A 19,498-nucleotide genomic window follows, 5' to 3' on the forward strand; every position below is an offset into this window, starting at 1 on the left:
AGTCAAATTTGCCAATGAGATACAAATCAATTGAGCCTCCAAAAGTTTTTAAAAAATTATGTGGAAGACAAAGATAAAGTGTAGGGCTGGAAACCAGATTGTTAGCTAAAATTTTAAGGTTCTCAGACTCATAACCAGATAAATACTTCTCCTTGGCCTAGGTAAGAGAACAGTATGTATGCATGTATGTATGTATGCATGTATGTATGTATGTATGTATGTATGTATGTATTTTTGAGACAGTGTCACTCTGCTGCCCAGGCTGGGATACAGTGGTACAATTTCGGCTCACAGAAACCTCTGGCTCTCCAGTTCAATCAATTCTCCAGCCTCAGCCACCCAGGTAGCTAGGATTACAGGCGTGCACCACCATGTCCAGCTAATTTTTGTGGTTTTTAGTAGAGATGGGGTTTCACCATGTTGGCCAGGCTAGTCTTGAACTCCTGACCTCAAGTCAAGTGATGTGCCCTCTTTGGCCTTCCAAAGTTCCAGCATTACAGGTATGAGCTACCACGCCCAGACCAGAACAGTTTTTAGTCTTTAAAACAACGGAGCCAGAGACATTATGGGTCATGGGACAAAAGCTATAGCAGAAAGCAAGTGTAAGTATACAAGCTGAACCAAAGGGAAACTAATAAGTCTACAGGTTTAACTAGAAAATACCAGCTGCCTTTGTCGGCTCAACACCCAAATACAACCAGATTAACATATCTGAAAAGACTTGTAGGTACTGAGTTTTAAGGATTATATAATGAAGTGGTATCGTCCTCAATTGATCAACACAGAGTGAAGCCCAGTGTTCAACAAGCCCATGGCCCAATACAGAAAGTGTTTATTATTCCAATATTGTTAGATATCTAAGGAACAACAAACATAAGAAGAGAGTATACAACATGAAAAAATCAGCTATAAAAGAGGAAGAAATATTGTTAAAAAACTATGACTGACATACCCAAGGAGATAAAAGAAGACAACTGCATTCTTAAAACACCACATTCTTAAAACATATCACTAAAAAAATTATTGAACCATAAAAAGAAAATTTTGGAGAATAAGAAAAATGTTTTAGAAATTAAATTACATAGATAAAATTAAAACTGTTATAAAATAATTGAAGATAAAGTCAGGGAACAAATGAAAAGACAAAAATATAAAAATAGGAGAAAAAATAATCAGGATTAATTTAGGAAGTCTAAAAATTGATTAATAGAATTCTATAAGACGACAATGGAGAAAAATGGAAGAAAAGAAGTTATCAAGAAATAACACCAGAAAACTTTCCAGATTAGAAGTTTGTAGTATCAAGGCTAAAAGTACCCACCCATTAGAAGAAAAATCAAATTAAAAAGATCTCCACCAAGGCAGGTCATCATAAAAATTTAGAATACCAAGGACAAAGATGAGATTATGAAAGCATCCAGAGTTAGTTTGTAACATGTTTTCCTCATGGACTTCTAAATAGCAACACTGAAATCTGAAATGACATTGGGCTTCTAAGTAGCAACACTGAAATCTGGAGAAGAATGTGGCTAGCTACAGTGGCTCATGCTTTTAATCCTAATTCTTTGGGAGTCCAAGGTGGGAGGGTGCTTGAGACCAGGAGTTCATGACCAACCTGAGCAGTATAGCAAGATACCATCTCAAAAAAAGAAAAAAATTAGATCAGTGTGGTGGTATGCACACACAGTCCTAGCTACCGAGGAGACTGAGGCAGAGTCCAGGATTTCAAGGCTTCAGTGAACTATAATGGTACCATTGCGCTCCAGCCTATGCAACAGAGTGGGACCCTGTCTCTGAAAAAAGAAAAAAATGAAATAAAATAAAGAAGAAAGGAAAAGGAACAATGTCTTCAAATTTCTAAGAAAAAGTATTTTCAGCCTGGAATTTTAAATCCAGCCAAACTATGTGAAGTATAAATATAGGATAAAGATATTTTCAAATAAACATGAATTCAAAATGTTTATCTTCCTTGAACTTACTTGTAGGAGGCTATAAAAAGATATACAATGTCAAAATGAAGAAATTAAAAAATAAAGAAGGGAGAGATAGTGCAAGGAAAAAAAAAAATCCTACACAGGAGAGGCATGGGAATTTCCCAGAATGACAGATAAAGAGAAAACCAGATTTTTCTAATTTAAAAATTACAAATTATTAAGCACAAAAATAAAAACTTTAAAGCTTGTATTTATATTACCTCTAACACTCATTTGAACTCTCACCAGAATTAAAAATAAATGCCCACTAAGAAAATAATTATATTATCTCAAAAATTTTGGATTGCAATTTCAAGGTACTTCTGGGGTTCTGATGTATGGTAGGAACAATTCTAAATTGGTCCCCAAGAACTCTCCATGGTGTACATACCTTCTATAATCCTCTCCCCATGAGTGTAAGCAAGACATGTGAACAAAATGAGATTTCACTCTTGTGATTACATTATATAGCAAAGATCAACGAATTTTACAAGTGTAAATAAGGTGACTATCTTGGAGTTAATCAATCAGAAAAGACATTTGCCTAGGTGGCTCAAATCTAATCAGGTGGGCCATCTAAAATACAGTCCAGGCACTCCCTTAAGAAAGAGATTCAAAGAAACACAGATTCTCCTGGAGTCTATAGGGAAACAAACAACCATATTGTGAACTACCTTTCTTTCTTTCTTTTTTTTTTTTCTTTTGTTTCTTTTTTATTATACTTTAAGTTCTAGGGTACATGTGCACAACGTGCAGGTTTGTTACATATGTATACATGTGCCATGTTGGTGTGCTGCACCCATTAACTTGTCATTTAATTAGGTATATCTCCTAATGCTATCACTCCCCACTCCCTCCACCCCACAACAGGCCCCGGTGTGTGATGTTCCCCTTCCTATGTCCAAGTGTTCTCATTGTTCAATTCCCTCCTATGAGTGACAACATGCAGTGGTTCGTTTTCTGTTCTTGCAATAGTTTGCTGAGAATGATGGTTTCCAGCTGCATCTACATCCCTACAAAGGACATGAACTCATGCTTTTTTATGGCTGCATAGTATTCCATAGTGTACATGTGCCACATTTTCTTAATCCAGTCTGTCATTGATGGACATCTGGGTTGGTTCCAAGTCTTTGCTATTGTGAATAGTGCCACAATAAGCATATGTGTGCATGTGTCTTTATAGCAGCATGATTTATAATCCTTTGGGTATATACCCAATAATGAGATGGCTGGATGAAATGGTATTTCGAATTCTAGATCCTTGAGGAATCACCACACTGTCTTCCACAATGGTTGAACTAGTTTACAGTCTCACCAATAGTGTTAAAGTGTTCCTATTTCTCCACATCTTCTCCAGCACTTGTTGTTTCCTGACTTTTTAATGATCGCCATTCTAACTGGTGAGAGATGGTATCTCATTGTGGTTTTGATTTGCATTTCTCTGATGGCTAGTGATGATGAGCATTTTTTCATGTGTCTGTTGGCTGCATTAATGTCTTCTTTTGAGAAGAGTCTGTTCATATCCTTGGCCCACTTTTTGATGGGGTTGTTTGTTTTTTTTCTTGTAAATTTGTTTGAGTTTTTTGTAGGTTCTGGATATTAGCCCTTTGTCGGATGAGTAGATTGCAAAAATTTTCTTCCATTCTGTAGGTTGCCTGTTCACTCTGGATGGTCTGTGAAATACCTTTCAAACGAAGCACATAGCAAGGCTCTACAGTCAGCCTCTAGCACCTGAGGGCAGTCTCCAACCCACAGCCAGAAATAAAACAGGACTTCAGTCCTACAACTACAAGGAATTGAACTCTGCCAACAACCAATAATTAAAAAGATGATCCCAAGCCTCAAACAAGATCGTAGTTCCAACCTATATTCTGCTCAGACCCTGAGCAGACAACTCAGTAAAGCCATAACGAGACTCCAGACTCACAGAAATGCTGAAGTAATAAATATACATCTTTTTAAGCCCCTAAGTTTAGGATGATCTGTTAATTGAGCCAAGAGAAAACTAATTCATCATTTCAGCTGATTGAGTTGGCCTAGCAACCAGAGATTTCACTGCCTTAAGATCTAGGAGTGAAGGTATTTGAGACAAATCCTCTTACTATTAGAAGCACAATCTTGAGTCTCCTATAATTTCTATATTGCAGAAAATAAAATTTAAAGAATTCATGTCCTCTATCAGTTTGAGTCACTCCACATATGTATCCACACTACTTGTTTCATTCAATTAATCTACTGCTTCATTCCATCCTTCTTGAATTCCTTTTCTTTTTTCTTTTTTCTTTTCTTTTTTTCGACATGGAGTCTCACTCTGTTGTCCAGGCTGGAGTGCAGGGGTGTGATCTCGGCTCACTGCATCCTCTACCTCCCAGGCTCAAGCAGTTCTCCTGCCTTAACCTCCTGAGTAGCTGGGATTACAGGCATGTGCCACCACACCTGGCTAATTTTTGTATTTTTAGTAGAGACAGGGTTTCACCATGTTGGCCAGGCTGCTCTTAAACTCCTGGCCTCAAGTAATCCACTCTCCTTGTCCCATCTAATTTTTTTCTTATATTAAAGTACTATTGCCTAATTTTACATCATCACATCTGGCTGAATATTGGATTGTGAATAGTTTTTATAGTTTATACTACTTTGGGTCATTCTGCTAAGAAGAGGGCTAATTTAAAGTTATAAAATAGGAAGAAATAAATAATGGTGTCAAACTCAAAGAAGATCATAGTGGATAGGACCCAGAGAAGAGGTGACAAAATTAGCATTAAACTGAATGTTGAATATGATTTTGACCAAAATGGTAGAGAAGAGAGCAGACAAATGAATTTTGTGAAAGACCCACAGCAAAGATAAGAGGATACTTGCTAAAAGATCTCTAATTTTTTTTTGAAGTTGGAGACTACTCTGTTTGGCCAATTTAAGGTGGGTTAATGAAAAGACTGGGATCTTGAAAAAAATTATAAATGGCTTTTTGGGAAAATTATAGAAAACATTAACTGGAGACACATGAATAAAAGACAGCTAAGAGAGTCTAGTGAAATATTGGAAAATATTATATATTATTGCATAGCCTCTATGTGAGAAATATTTGTCTTTGCTTTATAATGTTTGGCTTGGCCCGGTGACATGCTTTGGACAATGGAATATAGGCAGAAGAGACAGTGTGTCAGTTTTCTTTGTAGATCTGAAAATTATGATATATTTCTATTTCATGTCTCTGGGAGTTTCTGATCCCACCATAAGAAGAACTTGCCTCAGGTGGTTCCTGCTCCTTCAGCCTGGGCCTTAGAAGAAAAAATGGAAAATGAACCAAAGCCTAGAGCCGAGTCAGCCAACCCACAGACCTTTCCAAACTGACCAATACAAGTATCAATTGTGAACTTGCAGTAATGGCCCAGAAGCCTGTGTGAATTTTGTCTGGCAGTGATCAGTAATTCAGTAGAGGACAAGGCGAATAGCTAACTTGATCCAGGGACAGAGTTTTTCCAGGGCAAAGCTGAAAGAAAAATGGAAATTGAGGGCCATGGCAAAGAGCCATTGATAATGATGAATGTTTCAGTCTTGGCTGAAGAGAAAAGGAAGTGAAAGTAGAAGGGAATTATAGGTTAACATAGAGCCTCACGCCACACTGTTTTCACTGCAGAAGAAATCTTCACTCATTATAAAGCCAACACGATTAATTTCCAGTTCCTTTCTTCTCACATTACTTATTTTCTTCTTTGCAACCTCTATATTCTCAATTCAAGCATTTTTTTTTTTTTTTTTTTTTTGAGTGTTTGGCGTTGGGGATATAAAGAAACCAAGTGGACTTCCTTGAGCTTGAGTTTTAGGTTAGGCCAGATGACAGGTGAAAAAAGCAACTATATTTGAATAAATGTGGACTCTTGTATTTTTCACTAGATAATCGCAAAATATCTATGTCTTCACAAGTCCTTCTGCAGTAAGACCCTGCTACATCCCATTAAGGAGTTGACTCCATGGACCCTCTCCTAGAATCTGGGTGGACTTTTGATCACTTTGAGCAGTAGATTATAGTGGAAATGTTTTTATGTGGCTTGGAATGCTCCCCTCCTGACATTTTCCCTCAGAATGCTTTCTCTTGGAACCTGGCCACCATGTTGTGAGAAAGTTAAGAAATTACATGTAGAGGAGTTGTGGTCCACCATTGAGGGTAAGTTCAACTTCTGAGTTATTAGAGTCCAAATACCAGTTATTCAACTGAAGAAGTCTTCATATGATTCCACTCCCTTAGACATTTTGGTCATCTCAGCATTGCCCCAGGCACTGTGGAACAGACCAAGCCATCTGTCTGTACCCTGACCAAATTTTTGTCCTGCAGAATTAATGAGTATAATAAAATGGTGATTGCTTAGATAGTAAGATTAGGGTGGTGTTTTGCAGGCTGGAATGATATGATATATGCTGGCATAAAAGTTGGTGCAGAGTGTTCTGACAGAACTGAGAAGGCAGTGGATAGCTCTAAATGAAGAAATGGGTGTGATAACCCAAGGAGATTTAGAGGGTGAAAGAGAAAACTGGAGATCTCAGAAAACACTGAAACCACTTCAAGGATTTGGTAAGTATATTTTATCGCCATTCTATTAGTTTATTGGGGCTGCTACAATAAGTTACTATAAATGTGTTGGTTTAAAACAGCCGAAATGTATGCTCTCATCATTCTGAAGACCAGAAATGTGTTATCAGCATCACTGGACTAAAATCAAGGTGTTGTAGGGCTGCATTCCCTCTGGAGGCTCTAGGAGAGAATTCCTTCTTTGAATCTTGCATCTTCTGATGGTTGCTGGCAACCCTTGGTTTGTGGCTGCGTCACTTCAATCTTCAAGGCCAGCATGTTGGAATCTGTCTTCACTTTGCCTTCTCCTCTGTTGTGTATTGTCAAATCTCCCTTTGCAGCCTCTCTTGCCGTCTTATAAGGATTCATACATTTGCATTTAGAGCCCACCCTGATCTTCCAGGATAATCTCTCCATCTCAAGATCCTCAACTTAATCAAATCTACAAACAACCTGTTTCCATGTAAGGTAACATATGTAAGGACTTGGAAATTAGAATCTGATACATTTGAGGGACCATTATTTAATCTAACACAAATGATCTTAGGGTGAAATTTCTTCATTTTGAGGACTGCTTCTTAAAGCATATTGATGTGATTCTATTTCAATCTCAGCTCTCTAATGTAACAGTCAAAACTCTTCTCTAATTACCCCAAATTAAAATGCATTTCTGTTAGTGGATGTGTTTCCCTTAGCTAAAGTTTTATGCGCCAATAAGTCAAACTATTACCCAATATGCTCTTTAACCTCCAGCAAATAATGAGCCCATCAAGACAGTGCAGTCTATTAAGGTTACCCTGATTGCTGTTGTTGGAAGAAATATACAAGATTTTTTAAATTACTCAACATATCATTCTATGTTTGAAAATAGACATTAGGCTTTCTACATTTTCACAATAGAATAATGCTTCAAACAAAAAATCCTGTCTCAAATGTCTACAAACAGCCTGAACTAAAATCTAGCAAGACAATGTTTTATTTGGATGGTTCTTATGTCCATATTTATATTTGCATTATTACTATTATTACTGTTATTGTAAGTGATAAGAAAGTGCTACACTAGGATGTAGGAATGTTAAAAAGAAAAACCTTAGACAAATCACATTTAACAGAGTTCAATTGAGCAAATAACAATTTGTGAATGTGGCAGCCACAAACTAGGTTCAGAGAGATTCCAGTGCTACCTCATGGTTGAAAAAGATTTATGGACAGAAAAAGAAAAGTGATGTACAGAAAATGAAACTGAAGTACAGAAGCAGCCAGACTGGTTACAGCTCTGTGTTTGCCTTATTTGAACATGGTTTGAAGAGCTGGCCACCTTTGATTGGCAGAAACGCCATGATTGGGACAAGAGTAGGTTACAGTTTATTAGTACATCCAGTAAGGTTACAGATCACTATGTACAAAGAAGGCTTTAGGCCTAACTTAAAATATATAGGAAGGCAGGTATAGACTAAACTTAATTTAACAATTCCCCCTTTTGGTCAACCTCTCAAAACTGGGAGGTTGAACCAAAGTTTAGGCATTGACAACACCCTGTCACTATAGTAAATGTACTTATTTAGTCTCAAATCTCACTGGGAAATAGTAGAATAGCAGATTTTTATAAGGTTGATAATGATTAGAGTAGATGGGGGACCTCCTTGCCCTGGAATCTCCTGTTTATAGAAGAACAACAAAACCTGGTGTGTTTTAGGACCTATCCACTTCCTTAAAGTTTCAGTTTGATGATGTTACATTTAGCATGAGGGATTCCATTTTGGTTTTGTTTGGTCTGTTGTGGACAGGCTGAAACAATGGCCTTTCATAAAACTTGGATGTTTAAAAATTTTCTCCTTTGGATCAGGTTTCTCGTTTAAGTGAGAGTGTGACAAAAACTTAGGGCTTTAGCACCACTCTCAGTTACCATCTTTCTGGGTTTCTGGTCTCATCACCTCATTTATAGGTTATGGTGTTTTCATAATCACACAGTTCTTTGACTTTTTATTGTTTCAGTCAAAGAGAGACCATTCGACATTTTACAGATGGCTCCGTACAAACATTTACAATTTTTGAGGGAATGTGATGCACCATGAAGACAACTGTTATAACTATCAGGAGAACGACACCAAGAGTTTGGAGTATGCTGCTTAGTCAGGTTCCCCATAAGCCAAATCAACTCAAATCAAATAGATCAAATAATGAGCCAGATAAAGAGTCTACTAGTTTTAACCAGACAGTCTGTTCATTAATCTCCTCAACTGACTCTCTATAATACACAATGTATTCCTCATGTGCAACTAGAAGCATCAGCAACTGAACAGATATTTCTCTGTTTAGCCAATAAGTAATCTAGGGCAATTCTATTATATAGCACAATTTTAGTAAGAGAAATTAAAGTATGTTGTGTAATCATAGCCTTTGTAGTAGAATCTGCTATAGAGCCTATTATAAGGGATACATTTCTAGTCATTGCTTCATTTACCCCAAACCATGGAAAAAGAGGCCTAATAAATGATGCCCATCCAGAAGAGTGAAGGACTCTTGGCAATGTTCTTTTTAACCTCTGATATAGGTCAAGAGGAGTGGCCCAATGTTCTGTTTCTCAGTGATTAAGAAGGAACGAAGATTTTACTAAAATTTCTCACCCACATTAGCCCTTTATCATCCATCTGTCAATACATAAGATTGTCCATGTATAAGGTGGGTTGCAAAATCCTCCACAAATGAAATTATACCCCATGAGTACACACAAAATATCCATTTTTAAGTTCTATTGTTTATACAGATATAAGCTAGGAAAAATTGAGAGATAAGAATTTCATGATAGCAGGGAAGTCTTGACTTGTGATTGTGGGTTAAAGCTATCCATGTCTAGGATATTGTCTACTTCTGGGGAGAAATTTCTCCAGTTAGCTTTACCTTAAGGTCTCCAATGAAGGTTCAAATCCAAGAGTCTGGAGAAGTCCTTCTGAATTGCGAGATTATGAACTCAAGATTCAAGGTCCCAAAATTTTGTTGCAGTGTGGGTGGCAAGGGCAGTCTTTCTCTGATGTCATTCTCAGAAGACTCAATCTCTGGGTGGGTTCTGGAATGTAAAGGATTTGGTTGTCTTCAGTTAGCGGACAATAAAATACTTTCTTTACTTGGGAAAATACACTGTGGCATAATGCATTAAAGCCTTCCAGCATTTAGTCATATTAGAGTTTAGGAGCAGAAGACACATGAGATTTTATCCTTAAGGGCATAGGTTCTCTAGTGACTATTTCATAAGGGGTCGGTCAGCTTATATTTTCCCCTGGAAATAGATCTTATTGTCATCAGTCTGCAATAACTTTGATCATGGCAATCCAATTAATTCAGTTGCCTTTGCCTAATGTTATTCTATCTGTAATACATCGTTTAATAATTTTACACCTTGACTAGTGAAATAAATGCCTTTATCACTGGAGATTTTGTTACAAATTTCTCATGCTAAAAACACATTTTCCAATAACCTTTTAACTACAATTATAACATCTGCATTCTTACGCTGGAAAGCTTCTATACAACCAGAAAACATACACTGAAAATGACAATTGAATGAAATCCCTCTATAAATGTTTGAATGGCCCATCAGGTAGCAGAGATGCACCTGAAGTTTTGATTGTTTTCCCAGGATTATGGGCTTGACAAACCAAACATTCAATTTTGATTCTTTTATCTCTTCCATGATTCATGGTATGTAAAGCTTTAAATAATAAAAGCTTTAAGAACTCACAAGAACCAAGCAGCAGAACAAACTCTCCATGAGTCCAGACTTAACACTGGGTTTATATCCTCCTAAATATGAATTTTGTTTCTCCAATTAAGGTAGATAACACTGCCTATTAGATGGGTTATCATAGATAATTTCTCTTGGACCATGGAGTTTATTCAAATTGCCTATCTAAACAATTTCAGTACTGGCTGATTTAGCATGAAAATCTGGCAAAGTGTTTTCTTGATATTTAATTAATTTTTGCCCTGCTTAGGTTAACATTTTAAAAACCAGTCAGTCTCTTTATTAAAGTTCTGGGAATTCTTTCCCAGACCAAATGATCCTAAAGTTATCAGAAACTTACATTTCAGATTTCATTATTTTCATGAATCTTTTTGAAAACACAATACGCTAGAATTTTATATGCTTGTAAAGTTTTCAAAACTCCTCTAGAATTAAGCAATTAACTGTGGAAATGACTTTAAATGATTATACTTAAAGACACAATCAACAAATAAGTTTGGTTATTTCTGTGGCCTATAATAACTAAACATAATAACCATAATTATAAGTGATAGCATATACCCAGACATATCAGAATTCTAGGGGTCCTATACACTGTTGGAATATATATTAATAACATATTCATAAAAATATAATGAAGAAGGTTAAACATTATTTTTTATTTGAGAATGCTTTCTGTGTAATTTAACACATCAGTTAAGCCTGCCTATCATCTCTCTTTTGTATGCCACAAGAGCAGAGCCCTCCATAGCATTCCAAAGCTAGAGGTCAATAAAAAGAATGTTGAATTTATAATTTGATTTTGGGGAATCTGTCAAGCATGTCAAAACGCTGGACCAAATATGTTTAAAACATTTGACCAAAACAAGATCACACACAGTGTAAAATCATAGTTATTCATTTAGCCAAAATGATAATTAAAAATTTTACCAGCTGGGCCGGGCGCGGTGGCTCAAGCCTGTAATCCCAGCACTTTGGGAGGCCGAGACGGGCGGATCACGAGGTCAGGAGATCGAGACCATCCTGGCTAACACGGTGAAACCCCGTCTCTACTAAAAAATACAAAAACTAGCTGGGCGAGGTGGCGGGCGCCTGTAGTCCCAGCTACTCGGGAGGCTGAGGCAGGAGAATGGCGTAAACCCAGGAGGCGGAGCTTGCAGTGAGCTGAGATCTGGCCACTGCACTCCAGTCCGGGTGACAGAGCGAGACTCCGCCTCAAAAAAAAAAAAAACAACAACAACAACAACAACAACAACAACAACAAAATTTTACCAGCTACTCGGGAGGCTGAGGCAGGAGAATGGCATGAACCTGGGAGGTGGAGCTTGCAGTGAGGCGAGATCGCACCACTGCACTCCAGCCAGGGCAACAGAGCAAGACTCTGTCTCAAAAATAAATAAATAAATAAAGTAATTAATTAATTAATTAAAAAAGCAAAAGTTTTATTCTTTAGTGGAGAAGAAACTCAGTTTTCCAAGCAGTCAGCAGACCTGAGAAAGACAGCACGAGACAGAATTTGTCTCTCCTTAATTCTTCTCTTTTTTGTTTTGTGTGGTTTACTCAAAAGGTAAACAAAAATATTTTACTGTGTCGTATTAATACTATAAAAATTTTTGTTCAAAAGATAAAACCAAACATTTCTTTTTTATGTGTATTATCAATAAACACTAAAGCTAATTTTAATAACACTTTGTAAATAAATCTATCCAATTTCAGTCAGCTTTTGATCATACTAGAGTTCCATAAACTATTTATAATTTCTTATAAGTATTTTTATTATTGTTTTTAAAGATAGGGCCTTGCTCTGTCACCTAAGCTGGAATACATTGGCATGGCCATAGCTCAGTGCAACCTTGAACTCCTGAGCTGAAGTGATCTTCCTAATTCAGCCTCCCAGGTAGCTGGGACTACAGGCACATTGCCACTATGCCTTGTTAATTTCCTTTTCTTTTGTTTTTTTTGTTTTTTTTGTTTTGTTTTTTTTTTTGTAGAGAAAGTGTCTCACTATGTTGCCCAGGTTGGACTCAAACTCCTGGCCTGTCAAACAGACACAGGCAGATCTGTTTATTAACAGATCTGAATATCTATAGATTTTCTATGTATGCCATGTAACAATAAGGTGCCAAAGTACATAAACTTAAACTTCTGTTTAATAATTAATATTCTAGTATTTTAACTTCAAATGACTCAGACATTTTATGATGATCACTTATTTAATTTAATATAACATGATTTTAAGATTTTAAATTACTCAAAAGAATTTTGAAATACTTTCCCCAATCATCCTGGATGCCAAATAACCACACTGCACTTAGGATGGCTATGAGAGGTAGGGCCTGAGTCCTGAATTTACATACCAAGTATGGAGTTCAAGATAAAAGACAGATCTGTGAAGATGATGTATGGAGGACAGAACCACTTGCAAAATAGCCAAAAGGCAAAGCTGAGCCAGGAGGAAGGGCCATATTGGTCTTTATTCTGCCTTGTAGCTGCTGGTTCAGGCATGGAGAATACGTCCTCAGGTCTCACCATGGTAACCTATCCAGACCCCAGAGTGCAGAGGCTCCACATCAAAAGCATAAACTCACAGTCAAATCAAGAAGTCTCAAAAATACTACAGAAACAGAAGTTTTATGACCTTAAAACATGTAGCAGAGGCAGCATAAACCTGTCTCACCAGTAATTTCAGGTGAAATAGCCTGAATTATGTTTAACTTACAATTTTGAAGCCATTCCTATTTTTTCAACAACTTAAAAACTAGCTTTATTTATCAAATATTGTCACTTACACTTAGCAACGAAGACATGTGGACATACTGACACAGAAGCAGATCTTATAGGTTCCATAAAAAATTTTTATTTGCCAGTTTTTAAGGCATTTTTTTGAAGCAAAAATTGACAAATTGAATCTAATTAAAATTAAAGAGTTTCTGCACAGCAAAAGAAACTATCAACAGTGTAAAGAGACAACCCAAAGAATGGGAGAAAATTTTTGCAAACTATGTATCTGACAAAGGTCTAATAGCTAACATCCATAGAAACTTAGACAAATTTACAAGAGAAAAACAACCCCATTAAAGCGTGGGAAAAGGACATGAACAGACACTTTTCAAAAGACATACATGCAGGCAACAATCATATGGAAAAAGCTCAATATTACTGATCATTAAAGAAATGCAAAGCAAAACCACAATGAGATACCATACCAGTCAGAATGGCTATTATTAAAAAGTCAAAAAATAACAGATGCTAGAGAGGTTGTTGAGAAAAAGGAATGTTTTTAAACTGGTGAGAGGGTAAATTAGTTCAACCATTGTGGAAGCCAATGTGGCAATTTCTCAAAGACCTAAATGGAGAAACCCCATTTGACTCAGCAATCCCATTACTGGGTATATCCTCAAAGGGATATAAATCATTCTGTTATAGAGACATATGCACACATGTGTTAATTACAGCACTATTCACAATAGTAAAGACATGAAATCAACCTAAATGACCATCAATGATAGACTGGGTTAAGCAAAATGTGGTATATATACACTGTGGAATACTATGAAGTCATAAAATGAATGAGATCATGTCCTTTGTAGGCACATGGATGGAACTGAGGCTATTTTTCTTAGCAAACTAATGCAGGAAAAGTAAACCAAATATCACATGTTCTCACTTACAAGTGGGAGCTAAATAATAAGAACACATGGATACATAGAGGGGAACAACACACACTGGGGCCTATTGGAGGGAGGAGAGTGGGAGTAGGGAAAGAATCAGGGAAAGTAACTAATGCGTACTTGGCTTAATACCTCGATGACAAAACAATCTGTACAACAAACCCCCAGGACACAAGTTTACCTGTGTAACAAACCTACACACATAACCCTGAATTTAAAAGTTAGAAAAAATAAAATAATTTTTTTTTCCATTTAGACTCTTAATTTTCCAATTAGCTGTTTTATTGTCTTAGGCAATTGTTAGCTAGGTGATACGGTTTGGCTTTCTTTCCCCACCCAAATTTCATCTCAAATTGAAATCCCCATGTGTCGAGGGAGGGACCTGGTGGGAGATGATTAGATCATGGGGGACTGTTTCCACTATGCTGTTCTTGTGATAGTGAGGGAGTTCTCATGAGAGCTGATGAAACTTCCTAGAAACTTTTTGAATGGTTTTGACCAAAATGTTGATAGTGATATGGAAAATGAAATCCAGGCTGATGTGGTCTCAGATGGAGATAAGGAACTGATTGAGAAATGAAGCAAAAGTCACTCTGGTTATGCTTTAGCAAAGAGACTGGCAGCATTTTGTTCCTGCCCTAGAAATCTGTGGAACTTTGTTCTTGAGAGAGATGATTTAGGGTATTTGCAGAAGAAATTTCTAAGAAGCAAAGCATTCAAGAGGTGACCTGGATTTTCCCAAAAGCATACAGTTATATGTGTTCACAAAGAGTTTTGAACACATATATGATTTGAAATTGGAACTTATATTTAAAAGAGAAGCAGAAAATAAAGATTTGGAAAATTTGCAGCCTGACCATGTGGTAGAAAGGAAAAACCCATTTTCTGGGGAGGAGTTCAAGCCAGCTACAGAAATTTGCACAAGTCACAATGAGCTGAATGTTAATAGCCAAGACAATGGGGAAAATGTCTCCAGGGCATGTCACTGACCTTCGTGGCAGCCCCTCCCATAACTGGCCCAGAGGCCTAGGAGAAAGCAATGGTTTTGTGGGCCAGGCCCAGGCCCCTGATGCTCTATGCAGCCTTGGAACTTGGTGCCCTGTGTCCCAGCTGCTCCAGCTCCAGTCATAGCTAAAAGGGGCCAAGGTACAGCTTGGGCCATTGCTTCAGAGTATGCAAGCCTCAAGCTTTGGGGCTGCCTCAAGCTTTGGGGCTGCCTCAAGCTTTGGGGCTTCCACATGGTGTTGGACCTGTGGGTACACAGAGGATGAGAGTTGAGCTTTGGTGACCTCTACCTAGATTTCAGAGGATGTATAGAAACACCTGAATATCCAGGCAGGAGTCTGCTGCAGGGGCAGTGCCCTCATGGAGGACCTCTGCTAGGGCAAGGAAGGAAAATGTATGGTCAGAGTCCCACACAGAGTCCCCACTGGGGCACTGCCTAGTGGAGCTGTGAGAATAGGGCTGCCATCCTACTGACCCTGCAATGAAAGATCCATCAACAGTTTGTACCATGTGATTGGAAAAGCCACAGGCACTCACCATCAGAACATGAAAGCAGCCATGGAGGCTGTAGCCCACAAAGTTACAAGGGTGGAGCTGCTCAAGGCTTTGGGAGCCCATCCCTTGCATCAGCATGTCCTGGATGTGAGACATGGGGTCAAAGGAGGTCATTTTGGGCTTTAAGATTCAATGACTGCCCTGTTGTATTTCGAACTTGCCTGGAGCCTGGGGCCCCTTTGTTTTGACCAATTTCTCCGATTTGGAATAGAAATATTTACCCAATGCCTATGTCCCAATTGTCCTTGGAAGTAACTAACTTGTTTTTGATTTTTACAGGCTCATAGGCAGAAGGGACTTGCCTTGTCTCAGATGAGACTCCAGACTTGCATTTTTGAGTTAATGCTGGAATGAGTTAAGACTTTGGGGGACTGTTGGGAAGGCATGATTGGTTTTGAATGTGAAAAGGGCATGAGATTTGAGAGGGGCCAGGGGTGGAATGATATGGTTTGGCTCTGTGTCTCCATCCAAATCTCACCTCATGTAATCCACACGTGTTGAAGGAGGGCCCCGGTGAAAGGCGACTGAATCATGGAGGCAGTTTCCACCATGCTGTTCCTGTGACAGGGAGTTCTTACGAGATGAGAGCTGATGGTTTTAAGAATGGCACTTTTTTGCTCTTTCTCTCTCTCCTGCCATGTAAGACATGCCTGACTTTCCCTTCACCATCCACCATGATAGTAAGTTTTCTGAGGCCTTCCCAGCTATTCAGCTAAACCTCTTTTGTTTATAAATTACCCAATCTCAGGTAATACCTTTACAGCAATGTGAAAACGAACCAATACACTCGGCATCAGTTTGCCGTAAAAATAAATAAAAAATAAAACATAAAATAAAAAAAGACTCTTAGGTAAAACCAAGTAGAAAATTTATACCTCAAAAGGATAGGGATATGACTTGAGGCCTAATTATTGTACCATCATTTATTCAAACCAAGAATAAAATGTATGTAAAGGTCCAGTTAAAAGGCCCATTAAAGACAATATGGCCAGAAACAGTACCTTAAACAAAAGGTGAGAGTTGTTAGTGACCTAGTCCTCCCTCTCAGACAACCTTACAAGTGACAAAAGCATGTCAAGGTAGCTAGATCTATGCCAGAAAGGTGTATTTTATTTCCATAGGTGGTCTTTTTAACTTAGCTGTTTCTTAGCTAAAATTTCTGAGTTCAGGAATATCTGTGCATGGATTCAGCAAGGATAGATCAGAAAAGGAAGCAACTCTTCTCTACCTGAGGGCCTACCTTTTATAAACACTTTATCCAGGATAGCTTTCTTTTAACACTTCAGACGGGATAGTGACTAAGCTAAAAGGTTAGCAGATTCAAATTTTCTTTTAAGCTTTTTATTTGCTTCTTGTAGAGAGACTTTTAAAAGAGGAAATAGGAAGTTGAAAAGTGGATTCCTGCTTTATAATGAAAGTCATGAAGTGTGTGTGTCAGACAAGACTCAGAATGCTAATCAGTCACTCAGGAAGCCATTTTAGGTAATTTGGAAGGCGTTTTAACATTAGTATTATCTCCCTACTTGAAACTGCCTTCATAACTATATCCATTTCATAAAGAAAAATGTAAGCAGTGGTTTTCAGGCCCCAAACCTATGAAAAATCTCCCAATACTTTAACTTTGATGTGTATAAGGCAGAGAGAATCTCCAAATGGAACTCCCCTGGTGATTACAAGGTGGTGGTAGGGGAGGTATAAATACCAAATGCCTGTGAGTGCTATTATGTTTTTCACATTTTTCTTGTTACTCTGGTGGGATTCAAATTTGGACAAATAAGAATAAACTTTAAAGACCTACTTTTTTTAAGCCATTTTCTATTTTCTAATAACATAAGAATTATTTATTCTGAAAGTCTTCTTAACTTAGTTTTGTAGGAAGTAATTTGTGATTCAACGGAAGGCCATGCATTTCTATAACTCACTCTTCTGCCTTATCAGATTCTGATTCAATAAAAGCTATTTTACAACTTTGTGAGCTGTAGATAACTTACAGCAATGCAAAAATAATTTTCATCTATACACATGCAAATGAATTATGTCCCAAGAGGAACAGCCATCCTCCTTCCTCAGAAAGAAAGTTTTGCTTCAATTTGCACATTTAATCCAATATCCCTGATCTACAAATTTATATTTTTATTGGATTCTCCTTTGAACCAGTATATAAAATCTACTTGTTTCCTTCATTATGAGTGAAGAAAAAATATTTATTTAATTTTACATATGCTCGGGGAATGGACATATGTAAAATGTCACATATGCAATGGTGAAGACATCGGTGAACTTGCTGCCTCTCCAAAACAATGAAAATACAGGCAAAACAACTAAAACTCTTATATAACCCTAACAATTAAAGAGTTAGCTGAAAAATACTAATTACTGAACCTAGTTGACAAAATGAACTATCTGGCATTTTAACTTATTATTCCCACTCCTCTTTGTTCCCTGCTCAGTAGTATGGCAAGCAAAAGTTGACAGCCTTGTTGAAAATGGAGACATTGAACCGCTTTTTCAAAGTTTTATTAAAACCTCCATCCCCAGAAAACAGTCAATATTCATCTAAAATTGAAGTTCTCTGGAAAAGCTCTATTCTCAGAATGTGTTGACTATTTGATTTGACTCAGAGCTTAATTTAGTGGGGGGGAAAAATGGCCCATCCCTAGGGCATCACCAAAACAATAGCAAACTTCTGGCAGTAGCTATCTAAGGCTGTGCTTTTAATTATGACAAACAACTGTATGGCCAGGAATTTAAAAGGAAATGCCAGAGAACTAGATGACTGTAGGAGGAGTCTGAAAACCTATGACATATTCCGGAGCATATAAAAAGCCATTTTCTGCACAAGACTGTGTCCATGACCGGGAAACATGTGGGAAAGGATAAGATGCCAATCACCCACCTGCAGCTGTCCTTGAGGTCCTACACAAGCAGGAGTTGAAAGTGAAGTCTGTCTTGTAAATTCCATGAAGTATGAAAGGGCCCCTTTTCACACAGATCTCTGTGCAAAGATAAAAGACATGCATGCAAAATATTTAAGGAAAACTTTTGACCATTCAGAAAATTTACTAACCACTAAATTATCCTGATTTGGGTATGACCCCTAGGAAACAAGACTTAAAAATAAAAACAATAACTTTAAAAAATGTATTTTTCAGCTAAAAGAGAACTTAGTGGCCATTTACTAGAAGAAATACATAACTATATAATTAGTTCAGAAAACTCACTAAACAAATAAGCAACAAAAAAAAATCTGATACTAGATTTTATAAATTGTTCAGTTTTCAACAAACAAATTAGAAGACATTCCAAAAATAAAATAAAATGAATAGGAAAGTATGTCACATTAAAGGGGGAAAAAGTAGTCGACATAAAATGTCCCTGATAGGGTTCAGACTTTGGACAGAGACTTTTAATAGGTGATAACAAAATGTTTAACAACTAGAGAAAAACATGCTCACTTCGGCAACACATATACTAAAATTAGAGCTAGAGGAAACTATGTCTAAAGAATTAAAGAAAAATATGACAGCGTTGTCTTCCCAAGTAGATAGTATCAGCTATTCCTAAGTAGACAGTATCAGCTAGAATAGAGCTGAAAATTATAAAAGTAGCCAAATATGAATTGTAGATATGAAAAATCTGGAGTCAAAATATTATGGAGTTGAAAACTCTGGAGTTGAAATACAAATTCTGGAGTTAGAACTAAAATGACAAATCCTCCACAAAGCCTCAACAACAGATTTGCACTGGTGGAAAAAAAAATCAACACAGTTTAAGATAGGTTAATACAGATTATCCAGTGTAAGGAGAAGAAAGAGTAAAGACTTATAAAAAATAAAGCCTAAAAGACTTGTGGGACACAGTATTCCAATACATGTGTAATAAGAATCCCAGAAAAAGAAAAGAGAGAAAAGGATAGAAATATATTTGAGAAAATAATAGCCAAAACTTCCAAAATTTGAAGAAATATATGGATCTACCCATCCAA

The sequence above is a fragment of the Rhinopithecus roxellana genome, chromosome 10 (genome assembly GCF_007565055.1).
Source record: "Rhinopithecus roxellana isolate Shanxi Qingling chromosome 10, ASM756505v1, whole genome shotgun sequence".
In the NCBI taxonomy this organism is placed as follows: domain Eukaryota; kingdom Metazoa; phylum Chordata; class Mammalia; order Primates; family Cercopithecidae; genus Rhinopithecus; species Rhinopithecus roxellana.